The sequence below is a fragment of the Pinus tabuliformis genome, chromosome 8 (assembly GCF_031772625.1).
Source record: "Pinus tabuliformis cultivar Carrire ecotype Pingquan chromosome 8, CPIR1, whole genome shotgun sequence".
In the NCBI taxonomy this organism is placed as follows: Eukaryota; Viridiplantae; Streptophyta; class Pinopsida; order Pinales; family Pinaceae; genus Pinus; species Pinus tabuliformis.
The window spans coordinates 1,232,327,160-1,232,354,868 of NC_142294.1; positions in this window are offsets into that span (position 1 = coordinate 1,232,327,160).

Sequence of the window (27,709 nt, forward strand, 5' to 3'; positions counted from 1 at the left end):
ACCATATGATTCATTGTGTATGCCCCATTGTAGTGGACTGTTCTTCTTTTTCTTCATCCATCCACAACAAATGGAAAAGGTCTAGGATCTGCTATCCACCTTGCCTTTATCAATCTTGATCAGAGAACCAATTATCTTGGTAAACTTATCTAAACCCTAGCTATTTGACTTCATCACCCATTGGTATATTTATTTTAGGCCCAACCAAACCCTATATCAACACAACCTATCGAAAGATGTAGCCACAATGTAAAGGTTAGAGAGAGCCCTCTCTGGATTGAAGGGGCTAGCCTTCAATCTACAAGTTGGATTGCAATGATTACCTTGGAAATTTCTCTCCTACAACCAAGAGAATATTTCTGATTGATAACACGTTAGAAGCCTAACACGTATTGTCCTCATAAATTTGAGATCCCATTTTTTCTTGCCATCCAATGCATCTCAACATGATAAAAAGGAACTAAAAGATTTGTTTAAAACACAAAACCTTATTACTAGGTTTTAAGCCATTCATTCAACCTCAAGAATCTCCATCATAATACCATTTCATATATCGTGCACCCTCAATATGGTTGTTTAATGTGGGTTCCTCCTACTTTGGGCATAACCCCAACACTGTAAATAACCAAGATACTTACCTAAGTTTGGCTCCTTGCCTACTGCTTTGAATCCTAAAGCTAGGTAGAGAGTAGGGACATAATGCCAATTAACCAATGTTCATAACTTCCATAATAGGAACCACATTGAGTTTGCTAGCGGAGGGTCAGGTTACTCTATTGTTTGCAATGAATTTTGTTGGAGTATTGCACAACTTCCAACAAATTGTTAAACTATTTACTAATTAGACTAATGTTATTTTTGAGCATTGGAAACATAGAACAATAAGCCTCCTTTGTGATTGTTGGGAATTTCTTAATCCTTAAAATATAGTATGAAAACTCCCCTAGAGAATTGCACTAAGGAGAGTTGATTGTTGGTGTAACCACTTATGTCTTAGTAGAATCACAGCCTGTTGTGCATGAGGCGCTAAAGTTGGGGTTTTAATATAGACTTGAAATTGGGAGCCTTTTGTTGGAAATACTGGGGGGGGGTGAATCAATATTCTTTTCAATTGTTATTTTTGTTTGTTAAATCATTTACATTTAGAACACAAATATAAATAACGGGAATGAATGCTTTTATTAATATAATCTTTGTAATAAATCAAGTACAAACTTGGACCTTTTGTGAGGCTCCAACCTCTAGAGCACCAACCCTGTGTTGTCAAGGCACCAACCTTGGATTTAGGAGCACCAACTCCCAAGACACCAATCCTTCCAGTTCTGAGGCACCAACCCCAAGGGCTCCAACCCTTTGCAGTAAATTGTCTGGATATGTTTGGTAGTAATTATTTGCTCTGAACCCTGCTGGACCTATGACTTACTTCTGTCCTCCTGCTTCTTCCACTTCTTCCAGACCTTTGACTTCCTCTGTTTCTTATAGTTTTTCCAACTCATAAACTTTCCTTGTTCTCTGTTATATATCCTGATACCCCTGACCTTTGGCTTCCTTTTCGCTTGCTTGATCTTTCGGCTTCCTCTGCGCTCACTCTTCAGCTTCCTCTATCTCTTTGAATTCACCAATACTCAAAAGACGCGTTCATTCCATATTGAAGATCCTACGTGCCACATCCTTCCTTTAGTCACAATGGCAGCTTCCGGAGGTCTTTTACAAGTCGTGCCCATAACATACTCTGTCCTCCGATATCAACATCATCGATATTCATATATCAACATAGTTAAAAACATATAATGGGTGGTCCCACCTGCCACATCATCTCCACCATTGATCTCATCTTTAATCCGACGGTTGTTGATCCACCCGATCAACAAACCCAATCACCGATCCTCCACCATTTTATTAAGGCGTGATGGAACCAATGGTTCATAATGATATCGACTGGGGAACTTGCGCGATGCTTAACTGCCTTTATGGAGCCGATAAGGATTATAGATCCTTGATCTATAAAAGTTCGGGTCCGTTCTTGAGATTAACGTCTGATCATTTTGTGACCCAATATCCATTGGATATACGAGGTCAACAAATCTATGGCCTGCGGGTCTTCAACTAGCACACGGGTTAACAACAAGCTTAACCCCCTTCGTTGACTATGACGTAAGCGTTGAAAATGAGATCGATAGCCAGGATGGGCCTTCTTCCGATAGTTGTGCTCTTTGTTTTCTTCTTTACTTGCTCCGATGACTATGTACACTCTTCACTCTTCCTTCGATGATGTGTTCCTCATTTTGGCTCTTTCCTCACTGTGTGTTCCTCTTTGCTCCTTCTGATATTTCATGTGATATCTTTGATATGGTTCTTACTCTTGGAACATGCGATAGATCTGCTTTGTCTTGGCTTGTCGCTCATGTGGCTTCTCTTCACTCCTACAGCCTATAACTTCTGATACCGCTCCGATATCTCTTCTCTACTCTGATAGCTCATATGACTTCTAATCATCATTTAGTATCCTAGAATATTGCCATATTGACATTAATGACAATCTAGATCAACAATCTCCCCCTTTGTCATTGATGGCAATATTCTTCTTCTTCTCTCCCCCTTTGACATCAATGGCAAAGGAGTGCATAAGGACTCCCCCTGTCAAACTGCTCCCCCTGTCATGTAAAATCTTTATGAATCAACTTAATGTGATGCTAAAGAGATAACCCCCATCTTTTGACTAAGATGTTCAAATGCTTCTCAAGGAAGAGGTTTTGTGAAAATATCAACAATTTGCTCCTTAGTGTTGATATATTCCAAGATGATGTTTTGTTCAGCGACTTGTTCACGAAGGAAACGATACTTGATTGGTATGTGTTTGGTTTTTGAGTGCATCACTGGATTTTTGCTGAGGTTGATATCACTTGTGTTATCACAATAGATGGTGATTGGTTGATTTGTACCTATGTTGACATCTTTTAGAACTTCCTTCTTCCATAATATTTGAGTACAACAATCTGCGGCAGCAATATACTCGGCTTCAACTGTAGATAGTGATATGGATGTTTGTTTTTTGCTGAGCCAAGATACTAGACAATCTCCCAGGAAGAATGCATTTCCACTAGTAATTTTTCGATCATCGACACTTCCGGCCCAATCAGCATCAGTGTATGCAGTCATAGTAAGAGTTGAGCTCTTAGGGTAACAAAGACTAAAATCAAGGGTTCCTTTCAATTATCTGAAAATTCTTTTTACAACCAACAAATGGGATTGTTTAGGAGTTGAATGAAATCTTCACACCATTCCTACTGCTTGCATAATGTCGGGTCTCGTAGCAATTAAGTATAGTAGGGCTCCAATTGTTGACCTATAATGAGTTGCATCTATCAGAGGGGAGTCATCATCTTTGCTTAATTTGCAATTTGTGGTCATAAGTGTGCTCATCGGTGCACAATCTTCCATTCCATATCTTTTAAGCATGTCTTTAAGATATTTTGCTTGAGATATGAACATGCCTACCGTGGTTTGAGATACTTGTAGCCCAAGGAAGTAAGATAACTCTCCTATCATCAACATCTCGAACCCTTTTGACATATTTTGGGAAAATTCATGGCTCATCTCATCATTATTACTAGTAAAAATCAGATCATCAACATAGAAAAGTGTGACTAGTAACTTATCCTCATCCATCTTTATGTAGAGATTACATCCTGCAACCCCCTTCTTGAAGCCTTGTTGTTGTAGATAGTGATCCAATCTTGCGTAGCAAGCTCTAGGAGCTTGTTTCAACCCATATAATGCCTTTTTCAACTTACAAACAAAGTCTTTTCCTTCTGCTAGATTAAACCCTTCTGATTGCTCCATATAGACTTCTTCCTTGAGTTCCCCATTTAGAAATGTTGATTTTACATCCATTTGATAGATTTTAAATCTTTTTGAGCAAGAAAATGCTAAGAACATCCTGATAGATTCCACATGAGCTGCTGGTGCAAAGGTTTCTTCAAAGTCAATTCATTCAATTTATGAATTGCCTTTACAAACAAGTCTTGCCTTATTTCTGATGATTTATCCATCTTCATTCATTTTGTTTTTGAACACCCACTTGGTTCCAATTATATTTTTATCCTTTGGATGAGGTACCAACCCCCATGTCTCATTCTTCTCGATTTGAGACATTTCTTCTTCCATGGCTTTTACCTAATGAGGATCCTTACTTGCTTGAGTAAATGTTTTTGGTTCTATCATGGATAGAAGAGCAACATCATTTTTCTTTGGTGAATTTGTCATCCTTCATCGAGTTTGCATCCCTTCATCTATATTGCCAATAATCTTCTCTTCTGGGTGATGTTTTTGGAGAAACTTCATCTTTGAAGGGGTTTGAGATGGTTCTTTTTCCTTGTGTTTTTCTTGATCTTTTTCTTCTTTTTCAGGTTCTTCTTCAATGAGAGGGTCAACTTCATGTTCTTCAATTTCTTTTTCCAGAAGGTCTTCATCAATCTTCACATCAATGCTTTCCACTATTTTCCGTAGTCAATTATTGTAGCACTTGTAGGCTTTGCTCCTTGTAGAATATCCAAGGAATATCCCTTCGTCAACCCGAGAATCAAATTTTCCTAGTGAGCCATCATTGATTTTTATGAAGCACTTGCTTCCAAAAATATTGAAGTATTTTACTGAAGCAGGTCTTCCTTTCCATAATTCATAAGGAGTCTTCTCATTATTTGGTCTTAGTTGAGTTCGATTCAAGGTATAGACAACTGTTTCGACTGCTTCTCTCCAGAATTTTGGCTGCAAGTCAGCTGCTATTAACATTGTTCTTGCCATTTCTTGAACTGTTCGTGTAAGGACCACATCCAGACTATATATATATATATATATTCTCTTTAAAATTACAGCAAAATACAACCAGAAGAGAGACACATTGGGAATTCAATTTATTCATCACTATCTAACACATTCCTGAAATTCATTTCAGGAAACATATCATAACATTTACATACATTTAACTAAGATCAAAATAGTATTGCAACACATATGTACCGTTCACTAGAAGACGAGACTCCGCTTGCTTTGTTGTTGCTGGTATTCCCTTGTTTGCGGTCACCTCCGCAAGTGAATGACGACGAACTTGATCCGAATGTGATGACCCAAATGTTAACCTCCCAGCCTACTCCTTGGGTACTTTTCTTCCCCGCAGACCCCCAAGCTGTAATGAGGTTGTACAATGGAGGAATGCACTAGCTGGTAGAGGAGAGCCTTCCTTGGCTCAAGATTCCCCTCTCTAAAATCCTTTACCTCACCAAACTCACTACAGTTTCGTAATCACTGCCCTGACATCATCTCATCCATCCAACAATAGGGTTCCCAAAAGTCCCTTCTCCCATGGCTTGCCCCTTCTTTTATAGGAGTTTTCATAGGTGACACTTGGCATGTCATGCATAATTAATTATTTTTTTATAATTCAATAGCTTGATTATTCACCCACCCATGTGTCACTCTCTCATCAAGGGTCTCCCAAAACTATTTACTTAAATTTTAATTTAAAACTAATATTTTCCTCACCTTAACAAGATTCCTATTTCTTCTCCTAGTTGCCTCTTTATCTCCCTTTTTATTCCTTAATTTGTGTTCATTACTAAATTCAACTAATGAGTCAAGACTTGATCCCCCTATCTACTCCCTAATTTAACTCAAGTTATCTCTTAGATGGATATTCTTATGTTGGTTGTTGCCACATGGAGGTTCTCTACATTTCTCTAAATTTAATTTATTATTCTTATTTTAATTCACCTTCCTATTCTCTTAATTAGGTTTAATTAGTTTAGGATTAACCTTTATCCTTACAATTATGTCCCTCTTTCCCCTTTTACCTAATTAAACTACATAATCTACCTAATATTTTCCAACATGGGAAGGGTAGAGTTTTTAAGGTAATCTATTTTATTTCTTCCTATGATCCTCTTAACCCAAGTTTTATTTTGATTTAATTACTTCGGTTTCTAACATCATTTACCCTTGATGTAATTTACCTAGTTTTCATTTCTCGATTATATTTATCAATTAATTTATTTTTAATGATTCCAAGGGTGCCAAGCTTGGTTGTGCCCTTCAAGAACTTCCCTTGCAGTTCCAAAGGTGCCACGCCTAATAGTTTATTTGTGATGCCAAGGGTGCCAAGTTGGTCGTGCCCTTTAAGAAATTCCCTTGAAGTTCCAAGGGTGCCACACCACTTTCCCTTCAAGCATTCAGTGACTACGAGGGGAAAATATAAGTGCACCATCATAGACCACTATCATCTCTTATGTTGCCTGCTATAGTGAGACTAATGGTGTCGGGGATCAAGGAATCCGCCTTGATGCACGCCTCCCGGTAAAATCCTCATGAGCGACCCAACTTTAGGACCTGCCCTCATGGCATCGTGATCTTCAAGGTGAAGGTGTTTCAACCCTTTCAGCCCAAGTCACGGTGGGAGTGCTAGTGGGTGAGATTAGGGACACTGTCCCACCCCTCCCATGGAGTTCCGTCCATCTGTACAACCCCATCACCCATATGTGAGTCATTCGTTCAAGCAACTAATCTATGCCTACAACCATTAACATATCATCAGAATATAGATAAACATATATGGCAGGTTTCAAAATCGACTTAGAATTTCAAAGATAAAATAATATAAATTTTCATCAAACCAGGTGTCATCAACTCGTCATATGCGAGTGCCTCTGATGGTTTCCTGCCATACTCAATAATCATCAGTAACAAGGTTTCTCAACGTTATTCATTGTCATAATAGCATCATTAACAACTCCTAGTCATTCACATCATTGTTTATTGTAAGCTTGAACTAATGAAAGTAGGTAACATAGGGGACACATCCATCATGGCTATCATCATTAAACATCAATGGAAACATACATATTCATTAAGCTATCAACATTGTAACATCAATAGAAATATACCTATCCATCAAATTTATCATCATCATGCTTTTAATAGAGAGCATACATATCCTTTACTGCCCTCATCATCATAAATTCAAATAGAGACCAAACTTAACTATTTAATGTTACAATCATCATAATACCGATAGATAAGATACATAACCATTCATGCTATCATAATATCAATGGAAAGCATACATAAACATCACAACCATGAATATCTCAATCACTAATAATAGTGTCATGTGCCCAGATCCTCAACCTAAGGTCCTCAAAGAATAATGTGTGGGCCTTAGGGCTAAATAAATGTTAGTGTCATATCACTGTCAGTCAACTAGAGTGGGCACTATAGTTCAGTTCCTTCTTTCAACTACCCCATTTTGCTTGGGTGTTCTGGCATCAAAGAGTTCTCTTTCGATTCCATGTACTTTACAGAATTCATCAAATTCTTTTGATGTGAATTCTCCCCCTCTATCTATTCTGAAACATTTAATCTTAGAGTCATTTTCATTTTCTACAAGGGCTTTAAGATTCTTAAAACACTCAAATGCTTCGGATTTATATTTTATGAAATATACCCACATCATTCTAGTATAGTCATCAACAAATAAAGCAAAGTACCTTTCTCCTTGGAGTGCCAGAGTTCTAGTTGGTCCACATAAGTCAGCATGGATGATCTCCAAAGGCTTTGATGTAGAAAACTCCTTAGTCTTGTGACTGGTTCTAGTTTGCTTTCCATGTTGACATGGACCACATACTCCTTGGTTTGGCTTGAATAACTTTGGGATGTCTTGTACTGCATTAATATTGTTGATATTGATCAAGTTTTCTAAGCTTGTATGTCCAAATCGCTTGTGCCACAGCCAAATTTCATCTGTTTGACCTAAGTAACATTTATCTTCTTGAATTTTGTTCAGCATGTATATGTTGTCTGGTGTTCTAACCCCCTTCGCCACAAGTTCCCCTGAGGAACAATTCCTTATTTCACAATATTTAGTGGTAAAGACAACATTATGTCCTTGATCATAGATTTGGCTAACAGAGGAGATTGTGTTTGAGCCCGTTTACTAGCAAAGCATTTTGAGCCTTTCCTTTTCCATTAAGAAGGGTAACAGTTCCTTTTCTAGCAATTTTGGTAGATCCACTTCCAAAGGATACATTTCCTTCCTTTTTGTTCAATGAGACAAACTTCCTTTTGTCCCCTGTCATGTGTCTGGAGCACCCACTATCCACAAACCAATGATTTTCATCACTGTGAGCACATAGAGCTAGGCCACATTTATCCGTGTTGGGATTCTCATTTTTTGCTTTTCTTCTTTTGAGGGGGCAATTTTGTTCATTGTGTCCATTATCATTACATAATGAGCACATTGGATCAAATTTGGCCAAGGGATCAAAAGAGTTGTAGGTCTTTATTTGTCCTTGCCCTTTGGGACCATATGGTTTGTTTGTTTGATCCTTCAATTTTGGTGTTTCATTCTTACGAGCCATGCAATGTCTAGCTTGATGACCAAATTTTTTACAATAAAAACAATGCCCAAAAAAGATAGTTTTGTACCTGTTGTAATAGCCATGATTTGAATCAAAATTCTTCCTTCGAGTTACTCTCTCTTCATTCTTTGGATTTGAGATGGGCCTTTGATGAAATAATCTTTCTTCTTTTGTGTTGTTGGAAAGTACGTCAGCATAGCATTTTGCATTATTCTTAGTGCTTGATGATTCTCCTTTAAAACCTATCCCAGATTTGTCATGTTGAGGTTTTTGATTATTTAGGATAGTGTCAAGAATTTGAGAGCTTTCCCAACTCCTTTTGACTTGCTCCAGTTCCTTCCTCAGAGATACTATTTCGGCTTCACGTTCTTCACAAACTTCTTCTTTTTCTTTTAGCTTATTTTTCAAGAGGTCTTCCCTTCTTTTTGTTTCCTCATTTTCTACCTTGAGAGAGATGATTTTATTTCGTAATTTCTCATTTTCTTCAATTGCACTTATTAACAATTCATCTACATTTCCTTTTAGCTCTGAATCATCATTATTTGTGAATGCCATGAATAATACTTCTTGTCTTCCAACATGGTCATTTTCTTCATCTGATTCTTCATTACCTCCTTTGTGGTTAGGGACCTGATTAGTTGATTTCTTTTTTATAACTACAAATTCATCTTCATCAGACTCATCTTGCTTAGAGAAGAAATTCTTCTTATTGAACCCTTTCTTTTTGTATACCATCCTTTTAGAATTTTCCTCACCATCACTATCATGCTTATGGGGACATTTTGCAGCATAATGACCTATTTTTCCACATTTGAAACAAATAAGAGGGTACTTACCTTTTAGCTTAGATCCTTTCTTTAATTTTTGTACAAATTGCACCAATTCAGATTCAACATCGGAGTCATCACTACTGGCATTCCATTCTTTCCCCTTTTTTTATTTTGAGGCCTTGAATGCTGCATCTTTGGAACTTGGGCATCCTTTTCTCATCTCATAGGCAATGAGGATTCCATGAGTATCTGGGAGAGATCTTAAGACCTTTTGAACAATAATGCTTTCTTCAATGTTGTCTTCCAATCCTTTAAGAGAGTTGATTACTTCAGCTACTCGGAGAAAGTATGATGCAATATCTTCTTCATCATCCATTTTCAGACTTTCAAATTGCCTTCTATGAGTTTGAAGCTTAGCCTTCTTAACTTTGGAGTCCCCCTCGTATAAGCTAATTAGCTTATCCCATATTTCTTTGGTCGAGTTACAATTCATGACTTTTGTACGTGATGGAGTTTAAGGCTTTTGCATTTGCAATGTAGGCTTTCCTTTCGTCTTGATTTGTTGGAAGAGTGGAAGGAGCTGTGTACTCATTTAAAATTGAATGCCAAACTTCAGGTCCAAGGGAAATTAAGTGGTAGGACATTATCTTTTTCCAAAACCAAAATTTGTGCCATCGAACAGAGGAGGTCTTCCTGAAACTTCTTGATTTCTCATCATGACTCAGAATCCTTCTTCAAGCTATTACGCTGATATGAAGAAGCCTAGCTCTTATACCAATTGTTGGAAATATTGAGAGGGCGAGTGAATCAATATTTCTTTTCAATTGTTATTTTTGTTTGTTAAATCATTTAAATTTAGAACACATATATAAATAATAGGAATGCATGCTTTTATTATTATAATCTTTGCAATAAATCAAGTACAATATATATATATATATATATATATATATATATATATATATATATATATATATATATATATATATATATATATATATATATATATATATATATATATATATATATATATATATATATATATATATATATATATATATATATATATATATATATATATATATATATATATATATATATATATATATAGCTTCAGCCAGTTGCCAAGCACCAACTTGGACCTTTTGTGAGGCTCCAACCTCCAGAGCACCAACCCTGTCTTGTCAAGGCACCAACCTTGGATTTAGGAGAACCAACTCCCATGACACCAATCCTTCCAGTTCTGAGGCACCAACCACAAGGGCTCCAGCCCTCTACTGTAAATTGTCTGGATCTGTTTGGTAGTAATTCTCTGCTCCCAACCCTGCTAGACCTATGACTTACTTCTGTCCTCCTGCTTCTTCCACTTCTGCCAGACCTTCGACTTCCTCTGTTTCTTACAATTTTTCCAACTCATAAACTTTCCTTGTTCTTTGTTATATATTCCTAATACCCCTGACCTTTGGCTTCCTTTTCGCTCGCTTGATCTTTTGGCTTCCTCTGCACTCGCTCTTTGGCTTCCTCTGTCTCTTCAAATTCACCAATACTCAAAAGACGCGTTCATTCCATATTGAAGATCCTACGTGCCACGTCCTTCCTTTAGTCGCAATGGCAACTTCCGGAGGTCTTTTACAAGTCGTGCCCATAACATACTCTGTCCTCCAATATCAACATCATCAATCTTCATATATCAACATAGTTAAAAACATATAATGAGTGGTCCCACCTGCCACATCATCTCCACCGTTGATCTCATCTTTAATCCGATGGTTGTTGATCCACCCAATCAACAAACCCAATCGTCGATCCTCCACTGTTTGATCAAGGCACGTTGGATCCAATGGTTCATAATGATATCGGGAGGGGAACTTGTGCGACGCTTAACCATCTTTACAAAGCCGATAAGGATTATGGATCCTTGATCTATAAAAGTTTGGGTCTGTTCTTGAGATTAACATCCAATCATTTTTTGACCCGATATCCATTGGATATACGTGGTAATGAAATCTACGGCCTGCGGGTCTTGAACTAGCACACGAGTTAAAAACAGGCTTAGCCCCCTCCTTTGACTATGACGTAAGCGTTGAAAATGAGATCGATGGCTAGGATGGACCTTTAGCCACGTACACTCCTACCCCCGCTCTTCTGATCACTGTGCTCTTTCTTTTCTTCTTTACTTGCTCTGATGACTACGTACACTCTTCACTCTTCCTTTGATGATGTGTTCCTCATTTTGGCTCTTTCCTCGCTGTGTGTTCCTCTTTGCTCCTTCTGATACTTCATGCGATATCTCTAATACGGTTCTTACTCTTGGCACATGCGATAGATCTGCTTTGTCTTGGCTTGTCGCTCCTATGGCTTCTCTTCACTCTTACAGCCTATAACTTCTGATATTACTTCGATAACTATTCTTTGCTCTAATATTCTCTGCTCTGATAGCTCATATGACTTCCGATCATCATTTAGTATCCTAGAATATTTCCATATTGACATTAATGACAATCTAGATCAACACCTTTCCCTTATCTCTAGTGTGGTCTAATTGGGCCTCCCATAACCATCTCTACAACCAATGGACACAATTAAATTTTCACTATAGCTAAATTTGATGGTGGGGTAAACTCCAAATCAAGATTCTTGTCCACCCACAATGTGATTTTCATAACCACTTGAGTATTCGTCTACTCTAATAAATTTTCTTGACCTATAGACATCCTAACTCTAGGATCTATGTCCATTGCGAGTGCATCAATATTCTCTTATCATCTTTATTAGATAGTCCTTAGTTTCAAGAAAATAATTTAAGAGAGAGTTGGGTCCCTTCATTACTCCCTTTCAATTATAGAAAGTTTTATTTTCCACTTATCAATAATCTTATCTTTACGTGACACTTCTCTTTGAAGATAACGATGTTTATGGAAAATTGACTCTTGAAGGGGAGGTTCAACATAAAAAATGAGTTCCTCTAGTAGGCCTTTGTTAGTGGACATCAATACTAAGATTTGTGACACTCCTTGTGAACCAAGGTTTCTAAAGTAGGACAGTGAAAAGAAACCCCAACTTTTCTCAAATGGCTCTCAAATCCCTAGTAGTTTAGAAGTGGATTGGAAGACATGAAAGATGCACCCATATGAAGATATTGTCTGAAAGACCATAGTTGGAGTTAAATGGGTTTTCCCATTTTTAAAACCAACCCAACTTTGTGGAAAAACCATGGACACCCACTCAAAACTACATTTTACTTAGCTTTGCTCTCAAAGTGTTACAAATAAAAAATATATAAAAAATATAAATATAAATAACTGTAATAATGATTAGTTAATCAATAATTAGTTAAACAAAGAGGCATGTCTAAGGAGACATGAACGCTCATGAAAGGGTGCTTACCTAGATATATATATACATTACCCTCACCCTCATTCATATCATCATTCTTACTCATACATTTTAATAAATATTCTTGCATCTCAATGGAGATCATTATATTCCAAGTCTTATGGAGTATTTAATTTGAAAAACGAACTTTGTTCGCTTCATTTGGTATCAGAGCCATTTGATCCTCTGGCAAGCTTGACTGCTGCACAGGAGCCTCGTTCTCTGATCTAGGCCTTTGGCCATTGACATTTTGTCAACCTTGTTGTCGTATAATTGAAGCGTTTCACTTGGAATTTGGGAGTTTCTCTTCTTCTCTGTTTTGTTGGGCCTTTGGCCATTAAAATTAAAAGAAGAAAAAAAATTATATAACCTAAAAAAAGAAATGGAGTTATAAAAAAAGGGGGTCAAATAGTTATATATATATAGATATATATATATATATATATATATATCATAAAAGAAAAAACAAAAGAAAGAAAAAAGAAAAAACAAAAGAAATCACATAAAAAAAAACAAAATCATTCGAAGAAGACAAAAAAAGAAATAAATAAAATATAATAAAAACAAAAACATGACCAAAGGTGTAGCCACAACCGCCATCCAAGCCATGATAGTCGCCACCACCCCCGTGGTCCACCAACAGACTCCACCTGCTGCATCTTCACAACTGCACTTGTTTCACAGAACGGTTGTTGTCGCTATAACCCTCACTGCCACTTGATGCTTGCCAAAGCACCGCCATAGTCGTTGGTCCATGGAATGCAAAAGGTGCGGCTGAATTATCTTGTCACCTCCATCTTTTACCAAGTCGTCACCTGTAAATCATAAATACATGTTGTTTGCAACCCTCCCACAACAGTGACATAGCACACCCCTACACCACTACCACCTATGTTGACTTCCGAACAACCGCCAAACCTCTACTACCGCCGCCGCTAAAATCTTAGCCATCCACATTGTTTTTCACCATTCCACCATCATTTAAGTTGCCTCGACTCCTGTCCACTGCAAGTTCGACGACCGCCATAACTGCCACCACTGGGCTCTAACCTGTAGTAAATTGTCATGACCATCAATCAAATAGGAGCAAACCACAATTGCAGGTACAATAGTCGACCCCTTCCTAGCGTTGTCCGCCACCTAGCCTTGCTTTGTCAGCAAGGGTTTCTGTCAACGGAGATTGAATAAGATAGCCATTGCTTTTCAGGGCCACAATCAAGTAACGTGACTTAATTCGTACGACTATTGATACAAAATTATATAAATAATATAAGTTAATTAATTTATAATTAATATAAGTTAATTTAATTAATTTTAAAAAACAACTATATAAAGAGAGATTGATTCGTTTTAGAGGAGTTAAAAGAAGTCAAAGAGTTCAAATAAATCAAGAAAAAGTAAGAAAGTAATTGTTTTTCAAAGATAGAAGTGAAAAATGGCATCTAATCCAGTATTGAAGGAAGGGAGATTTTTAGAAGCTTCACGCTGTGTTGCTCTAGTGTTATTCAAAATTAAAGGGACTCTTGCATGAAAATATGTTATTACTTCTATCTCTCCCACTGAAGGGAAAAATTATATAAACTCTAACCTTGCTAACCAATTGGTAATTGTCAAATATAATTGACAGTTTACTCTGCTTGGGTAGAAAAAAACGACATAACCAAATTACAATTAAACATTGGCGATTATACTTTTATATCGCAATTCTTTGTTCGATCTCTATGGAATGATCTAGGTGACATTGTTCTGGGATCCCCATGGATGGGAACCATAGGTTCCTTCATCTTGAATACAAAGAAGAAGTTTTTGACATTTTCTTACAAAAAGAAAAAACAATGCTACGAGATCTTACAGTGAAGCCAAATTCAGTAATACCAAAAGACATAGAAGATATTTCGAAAATAATTTTTCAAGAAGGTAAAAAAGTACTACAAAATATGCAAAGAGAAGCTGATAAGATCACCACTGACAAAAATGAAGAAGTTTCTCGGCTGAAAGACCATAGTGAAAAATTATTAACACAAATCAAGAAGCTTAAAAAGGACAAAAAGTCATTAAAAGACAAGTTAGAACAACTTGCTCAAGAAGTATCAAAGTCTCCAGTCGTAACAGTCCAGGTTGAAGATAAGGGAGCATATACCAATCTAGTGAATGTCAAAACTCAAGAAGAAGACAAGAATTTGAAGAAAATACACACTTAGATGTTGCAATTCAGACGATGAACATCCCAAGTGAAGGTTCTGTAACCAACTCAACAACATCCTCACAAGAAGAAAATAAAAAAATTTCCACACACCTAATAAGGGAAAGTCAAACCAAAAAAGTTCCCTATCGACATCTAAATCATGAGAGTAGACAACTCAACCAAGCTATGTATTGGGACCATTCAAAACAGAAACAACAAACTGATGTTCCAAAGAATATTGATGTAACCTCAATCCAGTCCTATGATGAAAATTCGTTACAAAATTCTAATGATCAGAATATTCCATAGAAGATTAATCTAGGATGGTCTAATCCCTTCTTAGTGCGACAATTTTGTTTGTCACTTAGAAGATCATATCAACTTGTATCAACGGAGATGACAAGTGCCAAGACGAGAAGACATTTGAAAAAAAAAAAAAAGATCAAGCCTTTTGCATCAACAAGCTTTGAGGACAAAGCTTTTTTGAGGAGGAAGTCAATGTTACAAATAATATATATATAAATAATATAAATATAAATATAAATAATTGTAATAATGATTAGTTAATCACTAATTAGTTAAACAAGGAGGCATGTCTAAGGAGACATGACCACTCATGAAAGGGTGCTTACCTGAATATATATATACAAGACCCTCACTCTCATTTGTATCATCATTCTTACTCATACATTTTAATATATATTCTTGTATCTCAATGGAGATCTTTATATTCCAAGTCTTCTGGAGTATTTAACTTGAAGAACGAACTTTGTTCACTTCACAAATATTGAAAGAGTAAAATCCTTGTAGTAGAGATGAATTTATAACTTACCTCTAGCCATTGATGCCTATATCATACCAATCCATGGAACTATTTAAGAAAATGGGGGTTTTGGTCCATAAAATTACCCTATCAACTCTTTGTGAGTGAGTTCAATGGTTCCTTCCATAAACCATTATGTTGAAAGGGGTACCTTGATTTATTTTAGCGAGGGAAGGTATCACTTCTTATCTCGTTCCTTGACCCTAGATCATCCTTACCTTTTTTCCTATAGTTCCTACATCCTCCCAACTTTGTGTGTGTGTGGAGAGAGAGAGAGAGAGGATGGGTATTTAAATAAAGTTACAATTCTCATATGATGATTATATGTTCAAGGAATGATTATTCAAAACAAACTTTATTTTGTTGAATTTAAAACATAGTTTACTTGTAACCTAAAGGAGAGATAAACGAAAGTTGGTGAAATATCAAAAGATACAAGAGCGAAACCTAATACACTATCTATTGAACTATGGTTGTTTGTCTTTTGTAGGTTGATGGCAATTCATTTTTAAAGTCAATTAATGATACTTGGTTATGTTTATGGAATCCAATGTTTCTTCCTATTTGTACCAATAATTGAGCTACCAATTCCCTAAGTTGACCTTAGAACTTGTAAATTTGAATATTTTATTATATTATAGATCGTGTGACACAAACACTATATATTATAATTTTTTTATCCATTATAAGATATATTATGCATTCTATTATACGCATTGCACAAACACACACATGCTATATCATATTAGATATATGTTATAAGATTTATTATATGATATTATAAGAAATAAAAACCTGTAATTAGAAATATCTTTTACTTCTTTCTTGCTACGAGGTTGTACCAACCTTTTCTTTAACAGGCCACGAGAATCATCAAGAAGGGTGCATTCTTAAAGTAGAAATGTGATCTAGCTTGTAGGATTCCCGCAGTGTTGTCGATATGATTTGGTTTATGACACATCATGTCCTCCCTTATGGGAGGGAGCAACTCCCCCCCCCCGCCACCCCCTCCCTCTAGGTCTTGCTATCCAGGGCTTGACCCTCGCCTTTGTGGCAATCTACATTGCTTTTACATTTTTTCCTTTTATTTTGTTGTTAAAATATGATTACTTTGATTGTTTGACCATTCAACACCAAAGTTGAAAGCCACTGGCACCAGCTTTAGAACTTTTTCCATCATCACATTCTACTTGCTTGTGCAACCATGATTTCCCTCTAGGGGCTAACATTTACGAAGTGGAATTGAACTTTGGTGTAGGGAATATCACAACCCCCTCTTTACCAACCAAACAAGTCCCTATTGACACTTTCAATGAATTAGTTGCAACTACAAATCAGAAGCCAAAATTGAATGGTTTAATCTCATAGAGGAAATTTGTCAAAGGGATTGAGAACTTGCAATTGGTTGATCTACCTAGATGTCCCCAAAAAGAAAGGCCTCTTTTACATAGAAAACCTTTTGATTAACAAATTTTTTGGGGCTTGGTTGAAATCCTATGTGGTTGATAAATAAGTGGATCAAACATTATTTGTGTAGGAAATATTTATTTTCTTCCCTTTTCAAACTGAAGGAAGATCATGTTTGTTTTTCTAGGAAAAATGCATTGTTAATGGGTTCTTATTGTATGCACCTAAAAATGTATTATTTAAACATTACTTAGGGAAGGAGAAAATTTTCTCAACACCACTATTATTGGTGTGCCTCCCCTTCTCATTGAATATTTGGGTTAAAAATTCACTTGAGGCCATTGGGAACAAACTTGGTAGGTACTTGGATAAATTGGAGCCAAAATTTGTCATCTATTTGTATTCTAAAACATATATCAAGGTTAATCTAGAAAAGGGTCTTTTGAAGTTGCTAGGCCGAATTTGTATGACTTGGTTCATTTACAAAAAATGGATTATGAGAAAACCCAATTTTACTGTAACTTCTACCTTGAATATGATCACTTTATGAAGGGCCTCAAAAAGAGATGTCAAACAACCCCATTTGGAGCAAGAGACAAATGAAGAGCAATGGAACTTAGTGTCCAACAGAAAGAAAGGATAAGCAAAAGCCAATGTCCAAGCCAAGAATCCTTGGTGTGCTACGGGCGGGTACGCCCATGCTTAGGAGAACCATCATGTTGCATGTTGTTGTGTCGCGGGCGGGCACGCCCACGCCTGCCTACGACACCCACCCCTGCGGCCCAACCCGCCCAGGGGTGAGGGCCAATTCTGAGAACCGAACCTCACCATTGGGCGAGCTGGCCTGTGAGGGTGGGTTCTGTGAGCAGGCATGCCCACGGCCGGGTGCGATCACCGGCGGTACCCACCCCCATGGCCCAACCTGCCCATGGGTGAGGGCCAATTTTGAGAATCAACCCTCACCCCTGGGCGGGATGGGCTACGGGGGTGGGTGTCGCAGGTGGGATCACCCATGGCCACACCACTAGGTGCACTGGGCCGTGAGGGTGGGTGCCACCAGTGGGCGTGCCCGGCTATGGGTGTGCCCGCCCATGGTAGAGCGACCCCCTCGTAGGCTAGGGGGCTGATTCTGAGAGGGTCGGAATCGACCCTCTAGCCTACTAGGAGGCCGCTCTACCCCGGGCAGACATGCCCACAACCAAGATGCCACGATCGGGCTCACCACACTCGCTACTGACATATTGGCCTCTTGCCTGCGAAGGGGCTATCGAGTAAGCCTGACTCATGAAAATTTTTAATTTTTAAAAAGAACCTAAATTTGGTTTATAAAAAGTTATTTTTTTTTTACTCAAATGTTTTTTTTGTCTGGTATTTTGCGCAAAGATAAGAACCGAACTGACACATAACTACTAGTAAACCTATGGGAGTTTAAGACCCACACTCAGCAAAAATGAAACTAACATTTAAAATGTGATAATCTTCCGTTGAATGTGTTGTCGATAACAATGTAGCTGCTCCACAAAATCACTCCAAGTCTCTTAACAAACCTCGAAAGGTTTGATGTGACGTGAGGAATAGTGATAATGAAATTTATGATATAGTGGAAAATATAGAATTGTTTTACCGCATGGTGAATGTGGCATTAATTTTTTTTATAAAAACATAACATATAAATCGTGTTATGGCGATATAGTAATTTATGATATAGCGGAAATTACAGAATTGTTTTACCGCATGGTGAATGTGGTATTATTTATTTTGTATAAAAACTTAACATATAAATTGTGTTATGGCGATATAGTAATTTATGATATAGTGGAAATTACGGAATTGTTTTACCACATGGTGAATGTGGTATTATTTTTTTATTATAAAAACTTAACATATAAATCATGTTATGGCGATATAGTAATTTATTTTAAATGTGTGATAGAAGATATAATAAAAATTTTAAAAAATATTCAATTGTCTAGTAAATGTTAGATAGTTTAAGTAAAAGATTAATTTAGGTAAAAGATTTAGTTTAAAAGATTAATTTCATGAGAAAATTTTAGTTAAAATTTTTCTTTAAATTGTAGAAGAAATTTTTAAAGGGAAATACATGAAACAAAATTTTTGGAGGGAAAATTTTCGGCGAAAAATTTTAGAGGGAAAGTTTGGAGGGAAATTTTCATTCTTTAAGCTATTTATTATCATTAGGAGAGAATGCATTTGTATCATTCAACGTCTTTTGTTTGAAAGCCATGGATTCCTCTGATAGTGAAGTTTCGCTTTGTGAAGCATCAACGTCTTCATCGCGTAACAACTCTATTCATATTGATGAATATAATGGACATTTTTTCGTTATGAATAGAGAGTCAAATCTTCCACTCAGTCCTAATCCTAAGGACTATGAGAGCAGCATTGATGAAAGGCAAGATGAAGAATTTCAAATAAATAAAGAGTCACAGTTTCCACTTAGTCCTAATCATATGGACTATGAGGGCAACAGTGATGAAGAATTTCAAATAAATAGAGAGTCACGATTTCCACTTAGTCCTAATCCTATGGACTATGACAGCAACAATGATGAAAAACATGATGAATAATTTCAAATAAATAGAGAGTCACGGTTTCTGCTTAGTCCTAATCCTATGGACTATGAGAGCATCAGTGATGAAGGCTAGGATGAAGAATTTCCAATAAATCAAGAGTCACCGTTTCCACTTAGTCCTAATCCTATGGACTATGAGAGCAACAGTGATAAAGGCGAGGATGAAGAATTCCAATAAATAGAGAGTCATGATTTCCACTTTTTCCTAATCCTATGGACTATGACAACAACAGTGATGAAGGCCAGGATGAAGAATTTACAATAAATCGAGAGTCACATTTTGTACTTAATGCTAATCCTAAGCACTATGAAAGTAGTAGTGACAAAGGGCAGGATGATGAATTTCCAGTAAATAGAGAGTCACATTTTCCACCTAGTCATAATCCTAAGGACTATGAGAGCAGTAGTGATGAAGGGCGGGATGAAGCACTTATTCCTAATGCTAAGGACTATGAGAGCAGCATTGACGAAGGGCAGGATGAAGAATTTCTAGTAAGTAAAGAGTCACATTTTCCACGTAGTCCTAATCCTATGGACTATGAGAGAAACACTGACAATGCACATGATGAAGAATATCCAATAAATATCGAGTCAAATTTTCCATTTAGTCCTAATTTTAAGGACTATGAGGGTAGCACTGACAAAGGGCAAGATGAATAATATCCTCCAAGTCAGTATTTCAAAAGCACAGATGATCATAGTGAGGATAATATTCCTCTTAATGATGATGAAAATGCTTATACAAATGATGATTCAATGATGGAGACGTTGCCAACAATATTGTATCGAGGAGTAGGAGTAGACTTTTTCGTATCAATCCAAGATGTTCTAGTTATACAAGGGGTAGAGCAGAATATCTCACAAGAAGAAGTTCTATCAATGCTCTCATTTCAAGTGAATGTCGTCAAAAGTATTGCTTAAAACATATGGATTTCAAGTTTGCATTGGAGAAAATGAAGAGATATTTGTCAATGAATAAAAGAATGCAAAATTCATATTTAGTGGGGTGCATGCAATCTACATTGTCAGGTTATGCTTATCATATTGGGTCTTTATTTATCATAGAAAGGCTTTCAAAATGTTTCATTGAATGGGTAATTTTTGTATGTTAAGAATCCAAGATAATTTGGAAAAGGATCCCACATTTTATTCAGAAGTATGTCATAAATGACACTTTGGGCCATTATCAAATATTGCAATGTCATGGATGAAAGACTTATTCTCAAAGCATGGAGAGTGTATGCCAAATAGAGAGACAATACATATTCCAGATAATTTCTCAAGACGAGAAATCTACAACTTATACAAAGAATATGCAGAAGGTGTTGAAGGAAATGGTCGATTTATTACATATCAATATTTTGTGAAGATATGGAAGAAATGATTCAACATTGTCTGTATTCTTAAGAAGACAAGGATGGGGTTTTGCAGTACATGTGCTTCTCTTAAATAAAAAAGCGATAAATGTGAAGGGGCAAAAAGAGGTAAGCATTCATAACATTAATTTTTAAAATTGTATAGTCATCAACTATGAAAACATATTTATTAATGATTTTCTTTTATGTTGTGTAGATTCCATTGTCAAAGCACTTCAAGAGCATCGCGAACAACAAACAAGTGAAAGGAAAAAGTTGTACAAGCATCAAAAGAAGTGTTATGATAATCCAAATAAATATTTGGGTTTGATAATTGATGGTATGGACTTGAAGAAAACACTTCTACGACATTTTGTTCGCACACCCAAAAATTTACAAGAGAAAAATTTTATTCAGTATCACTCGGTTGGTTGTATGGTCTTCAATGGGAAAATTTTGCCAAGGGTATACTTCACAACTCCAAATATTTATAATGATGCAAATTTTACAATAACCATAATTCATGATGTGCTTTCTCATTGGCCTGGTAATCTTCCTGAAGTTTTGTATCTACAATTGGACAACACTTGTTGTGACAACAAAAATGAGATTGTTTTTGGATATCTAAACATGCTTGTTGAATTGAGAATATTTTAGTTGGTTTCCTTCTTTTTGGGCACACTCATGACCATATTGATTAGATGTTTAGTTGTTTTTCAGTCACATTTAGGAGGAAGGACGTTGGGAGCTTGCCATCATTAATTGAATGTATTAAGAAATCATACATGTCAGAGCCTATTTTTGATGTGTTTGAAGAAAATGTTGACATGTGAAGGTTTATTCTGGGATCACATGGTGAGGAGAAATGCGTTGAACAACTTAATGACATTAGCTTCCAACATCAATTTCATATCAAAAAAATTGATGGGAAAACACTAATATGGGGAAAGAAGTATTCAACTACTGCAGAATGGGCACCATCATCATGTTTGGCATTTTTGAAGTTCATTCTAGATAATCCAATATTTGCGTCAAATATATTGTTGTTACAATCGGTTGCTGAAGTTCATAATGCATGCATGGAGAATAGAGATATAAATTATTCTTATTGCTTGGAAGAAATTAAAAAATGTATTAGATATAAATATGAGTACTTTGATATTGTTGATTCAGTTTGGTGGGAGTCTTTTTTCAATAATCAAAGTGATATCATTTCAAGAACAAAAAATGAAGATATACCTTCGAAACTCCATTTATTTGGCCACAAAATGTGTCAAATGAACATGAGGAAAGAAACATTGTTGAACAACAACAATCTCAAGGTATTATTAATTCTTCACGAGTAGAGGAAAGAGAAATGTATATTGGTTTCAGAAGATCTCGTGCACAACGTTAAGCCATGGAAGGCCTTGACAGGGGTTCAACACAAGATATTAATGAGGGTTGCATGATCACAGTGCTAGCATATGGAGATGCCAATGGATATCCATTCTGGGTTGCTAAGGATATAAAGGTCATTACAGAAAATGAAGATGTTGCAAGTGTTGAAGTACATTGGTATGCCACAAATACACACCCATTCAATGGTGTGTACAAGAAAAGATGGTATTTGATAAAAAAATTGGTAGAAAGAGAAAAAGAAAGGGTACAAATATAAATCGTTGCCACACAGACCTCTTAAAATTGGAGGATGTTGACATACTTGTTTATGACTTCAATTTAACAAAGAGAGGAACTCTTCGCTTCAAGACGACAAAGATTCTGAAGAGGTTGTTACCAAAAGAAACAATGTTGAGATGAAAGTCTGTTGAACCCAATCGTAGATCTAGAAGAATTTTGAAACCTGAAATGGTGGGCATGCATGTGGAATTAGATGGGGCACTAGTTGATGAAAGAGAATAATATGGAACATCTTCATTTGCATCTAGTCATTCATCTGAAGATGTGAATTCTGATGGTGTGCAAGAAGATATGAGTGATTTTCAATAACTGTCTAAGACAGTTTATATAACTGATGTTTGCATTGTATCTTGAAATAAAAATTTTGATTTCCATATGATGTTAAATGAAGTTGAGTCATTTTTATGTTTTTTGGATTATATGTTTTAATTATGATGAGTTTTATTGTTTAGAATATCCACAATGCAACAATAACTTAGAGATATAATTTATGTTTCATTCAATCTACAAGTATTGATATTTTGATTAATTTAGTCATGTAATTTGTTCATAATGTCATGGTTTAAATGTGTTGAAAACTTAGAGTTTTTTTAATTCTATGGTTGAAAAGTTTCCAATTATTTATTTATTTATTATTATTATTTATTTATTTATTTTTAATTTTTTGTTTTCATGGTTGAAAACAATTAGAATTTTAGTGATCTTTAGTGTCATGTTATTATATATTTAACAACATGGATGAAAACTGATGGAATTTTAATGTTTTTTGGATCCCATTATTTTATCTTTATCGGCATTACTAAAAAATGTTGAAATTATACACGGGAAAGAAAAAAAATTATTCTACCAAAAACATTAGTATGTTTTTTTCATTTATTTTGCAAAAAAATTGGTTTTTGCTCCAAAAGAATTGGTTTTACTTCCATTTTTTAAATATGTTGAAAATTAACCCTAAAAAATAAACGTCATTCCAGAATACACACTTTTTGTTTTTAGCACTGCTTTTCATGTTTTTTGGGGTTTTTTGGCTAGAGTTCCCATTTTGAGTTTATAGTTCATGTTTCAAAGTTTACATTGTTTCAATAGGTCAAACAGGTTTCATGCCATTCATATTTTTAAACTTACGTAATTTATTGAAACTTGTGTTGAATTTGTATAGAGTTAGAATCTCAGTTATAAACTAAAGCATTAAATCTGATAGTTTGAGGGAACATTTCATTTTGTTCGAACACACATTTAATTATTGTATGGAGGTCCAAGGAGTGAACCTGAACCAAACTGTAGTTGAGGTCCAAGGAGCGAACCCATAGGACTCCTTCCAAGTAACCACAAAATTTACTCAATCTCTATTTTCTAAAAGAAATATAATATTATTAGATTAAATATACCATATAACTAGCACATACATCAATGATTATAATTGAAAGGAAAAAGGATGCATATCAAAATTTATATCAATTATAGGAAGATACTTCATTAGTGATCAATTTGAGAAGACACAAATATTGTTCACCAAGCAGTTAAGATTTTGAACTTTGATTGTTGATTTCCTGTGCCTTCTTAATGTAGTCCTCATGAACTTATTGAAATATTGTGACTCTATTGAATTTAATTGATTCACTAATTGACCTCGAGCCTTTTCTTGAGTAATCTTCTTCCCTATAGACCCCTGAGATACAATGCAGTTGTATGGAAGACGAATCCACTAGCTAATAGAGAAGAGCCCTCAAACTCAAGAGGTTCCCACTCATAGGACTTCCACTTTCACCAAACACGATGTTGAAAAGTGTAACTAGGTTGGGTCTTCACAATGACATGTAATTGTGATTTTATGTAAAATATGAAAAGAAGAAAAATAAAATTATTGTAATGCTTGCATCATGGGTTTCATGAGCAAGAGATTTTATTTTAGTTAAGGCTCCCATTGTGAGCCTTTAGGGATTTGGTCATCTATTCATAAAATTCCAAAGAGTCTTTGTCATGTAATGAAGGCATGTTACACATTGTAAAAGGTCAATTTTTTTTTGTAAAGTTACCCTCCAAGACCATGTCACTTGTCTTCTCTCAAGTCGGCCTACAATGAAAGGATAAATCTAGAAGATGAAGTTGGCCTACTCCAAGGGATCATGTCGACCTAAATAGTCATGAACCAACCACTATATATAACAGTGCTCAACCTCATTTGGAGGACATCAATTCGGTGAAGCAAGTCCCTATCTCAAGTGTGCAAATCATCTTGGAAGGAGCCCTAAAGTCAGCAATGGAAAAAGGAAGGACAGTGAAGGAAGTAACATTGTCGGTGGACTATTTTGGGCTAAGTTTACCCTCACACGTGCAAAGGTTGCAAATCTAAAGCCGTCAAGAGGAGGTTGAAATATCGCAGTCACAAAAAGGTGACATTGTTTGGGTGAAGTCTTTGCTAAAGGAAGACGAGTTAGAAAGAGAAGAGTCTCTCTCAAGGAGGAGACTATTTGAGAAGCCAAAACAGATCTAGGGTTTCTCTTGTCAAGAAGAGGGAATACAGACCTACAAGAAGAGGCCAAAATTTTGTAGGAAGTCGATAAGAGTGTGAAGAAGAGCATTGTTGATCTAAGAGTGAAGAGGAGGATGGTGACTTGGTATTGGAAGGGCCCTAGTGTCAAGGGTCTTTTTCATGGTCTTGGTACTCGTCAATTGAAGGTTCTATAAGAAGAATTTGTTTGGGTTGTCCTCTCAAAGAGTGAGAGATTTTGGCCCTGGCTGAGAGCCTGTATACAATGTCTCTTGTCTCTTTATTGTTCATGAATTGGTAATTGTCTTGATGAAAAGAACACAATAATAACTCAAGAAGAGAATATCATAATCAAGAAGAAAAAAAAAGACTATGACAAGCAATTATCATAAGTAGAGAAATCACCTACCTATTGATGCCCTAGATTTCTCAACATGGTATCAGAGCTAAGGTGACAAATTCGAGGAGGGGAATCTAATCAAAGAGACACACAAGGATTGAGTTTCAAGAAAGGGATCAAATCTAGTCGAAGAATACCAAAGCAAAAGTTCAAGATCTACATCATACCAAAACCCTAGATCGAAGAAATTTGCTTTAGAAAAAGTCTTGGAATCATCATCAAGGAGGAAGGAGAAAGAAAGAAGCATTTCCAAGATCATCTCTCAACCATCATCCAAGGAGTGGATGATTTTTCAAATACTAAAGAAGTCCATATCGAAGAACATTTCCATCATGTTCAAAAGGGTTTGTAAAGCAAGCTCTCTCTCATTAAAGCAAAGCTTTAACCTTTGAAGAACTTCATCAAAGTGATCTCTCTACCAAAGGGATCAAGGATTACTCTTGTAGAAAGAATCTATCAAGGAGTAGTCTTCTACTATCTATATCACCATCAAGTTAAAGGAGGAAGCAAGTGGAGAAAGAAACATCTACACAAGTAAGTATATTTATGACTTCATCGGAATCCATCAAAATGTCTTTTTGCAAGGAGAGCAACAAATTAGTTGGGGCTTCAAATTTTCTTGCATGGAAGAAAAGAATAGATATAAACCTTATTTAGAATGAGGTCATGAAACACATCAAGGGATCAATAACCCATTCTCCTAAAGAATATTCTCAAGCACTTTCTAAATCATGAAAGGGGAAGTGAGGGCCCAAAGGATTCTCATAGAATCCATCAAACACTCCCTCATCCCATATGTAACAAAATTAGACACTCCAAAAGATATATAAGACAAATTGGTAGAGTTGTTTTCCTTAAGTACTGCAGGAGAAGTTATCTCTCTAAGGCAAGAACTCTACCAATTGAATATCTCAAAGGAAGAAGGAATAACCTCATATTTCATGAGGATTCAGAAATAAGAGATCAACTTCAAGATTTGGGCGAAATAATGTCTGACAGATAAATGACCATTGTAGTATTAAATGAACTACCGGAGGAATGGGGCAACTTCACTTCAAGTATTTATGGGAAGAAAGAAGTCACTCCTTTCTAGGATTTATGGTCATTATGAAAAATTGAAGAAACCAAGCTGAAGGCGAAAACTGATGTAGGATCAAATGAGAAAAATCAAGCATATGTCACTATCACAAAAGGAAAAGGAAAGTTTGGAAAATTTGGTCCTCATAAGAAAAAGAAGAACATGGCTAAGGTTCAATGCTATGGATGTCAAGAATATGGGCACTATAGAAGAGATTTTCCTAAACCTAAAAGGGAAAACAACAAGAGAAATAAGGAAGAAACCTATATTACTAAAGAAGTGGAAGAACTTGAGATCAAGAAGCCTAAGAAGGAGGAAGTGAGAGATCTCTACTATAACTGAGATAATCTCCTTCACTAAAATATTATTCAGTTGTGTAAATTATAGCTATCTAGATAGCAAGCATTGTGTAGGGACCAACCCTATAATATTTTTTTTATTAAAATACTAAAAATACAACCATAAGAAAATACTCAAAAATTATTAAGCATTATATAAAACTTTCTTGAATTTCACTTCATTGAATATATCATCTAATTTACATGTTATTAACTAAACCATAATGAATTCATACAAAAGAATATTATAACAACATAGGTACCGTTCACTAGGAGACGAGATTCAAACTTGACTTGTCGCTAATTGTCCTCCTTTGTTGTCGATTGCCTCTAAGTGTGAATGTTGACGTGCATAATTAGAATGAATTGACCTGTTGGTTGACCTACCAGCCTACTCCTTGGGTACTTCCTTCCCCGCGGACCCCCAAGCTGCAATGGAGTTGTACAATGGAGGAATGTATTAGCTGGTAGAGGAAAGCACTCTTTGGCTCAAGAGTCCGCTCTCTAAAGTCCTCTACCTCACCAAACTCACTTTAGCTCGTAGTCACTACTCTGACATAATCTCATCCATCCAACAATAAGGTAAAGAAAAAAATTCCTTTCTCCCATGGCCTGGCCCTTCTTTTATAGGAGTCCTCAGAGGTGACACTTGGAATTTCATGCATAATTAATTATTCTTGATAATCTAATAGTTTGATTATTCACCCACCCATGTGTCACTCTCTCATCAAGGATCTCCAAAATTATTTACTTAGATTTTAATTTAAAAATAATATTTTTCCTCACCTCAACAAGATTCCTATTTC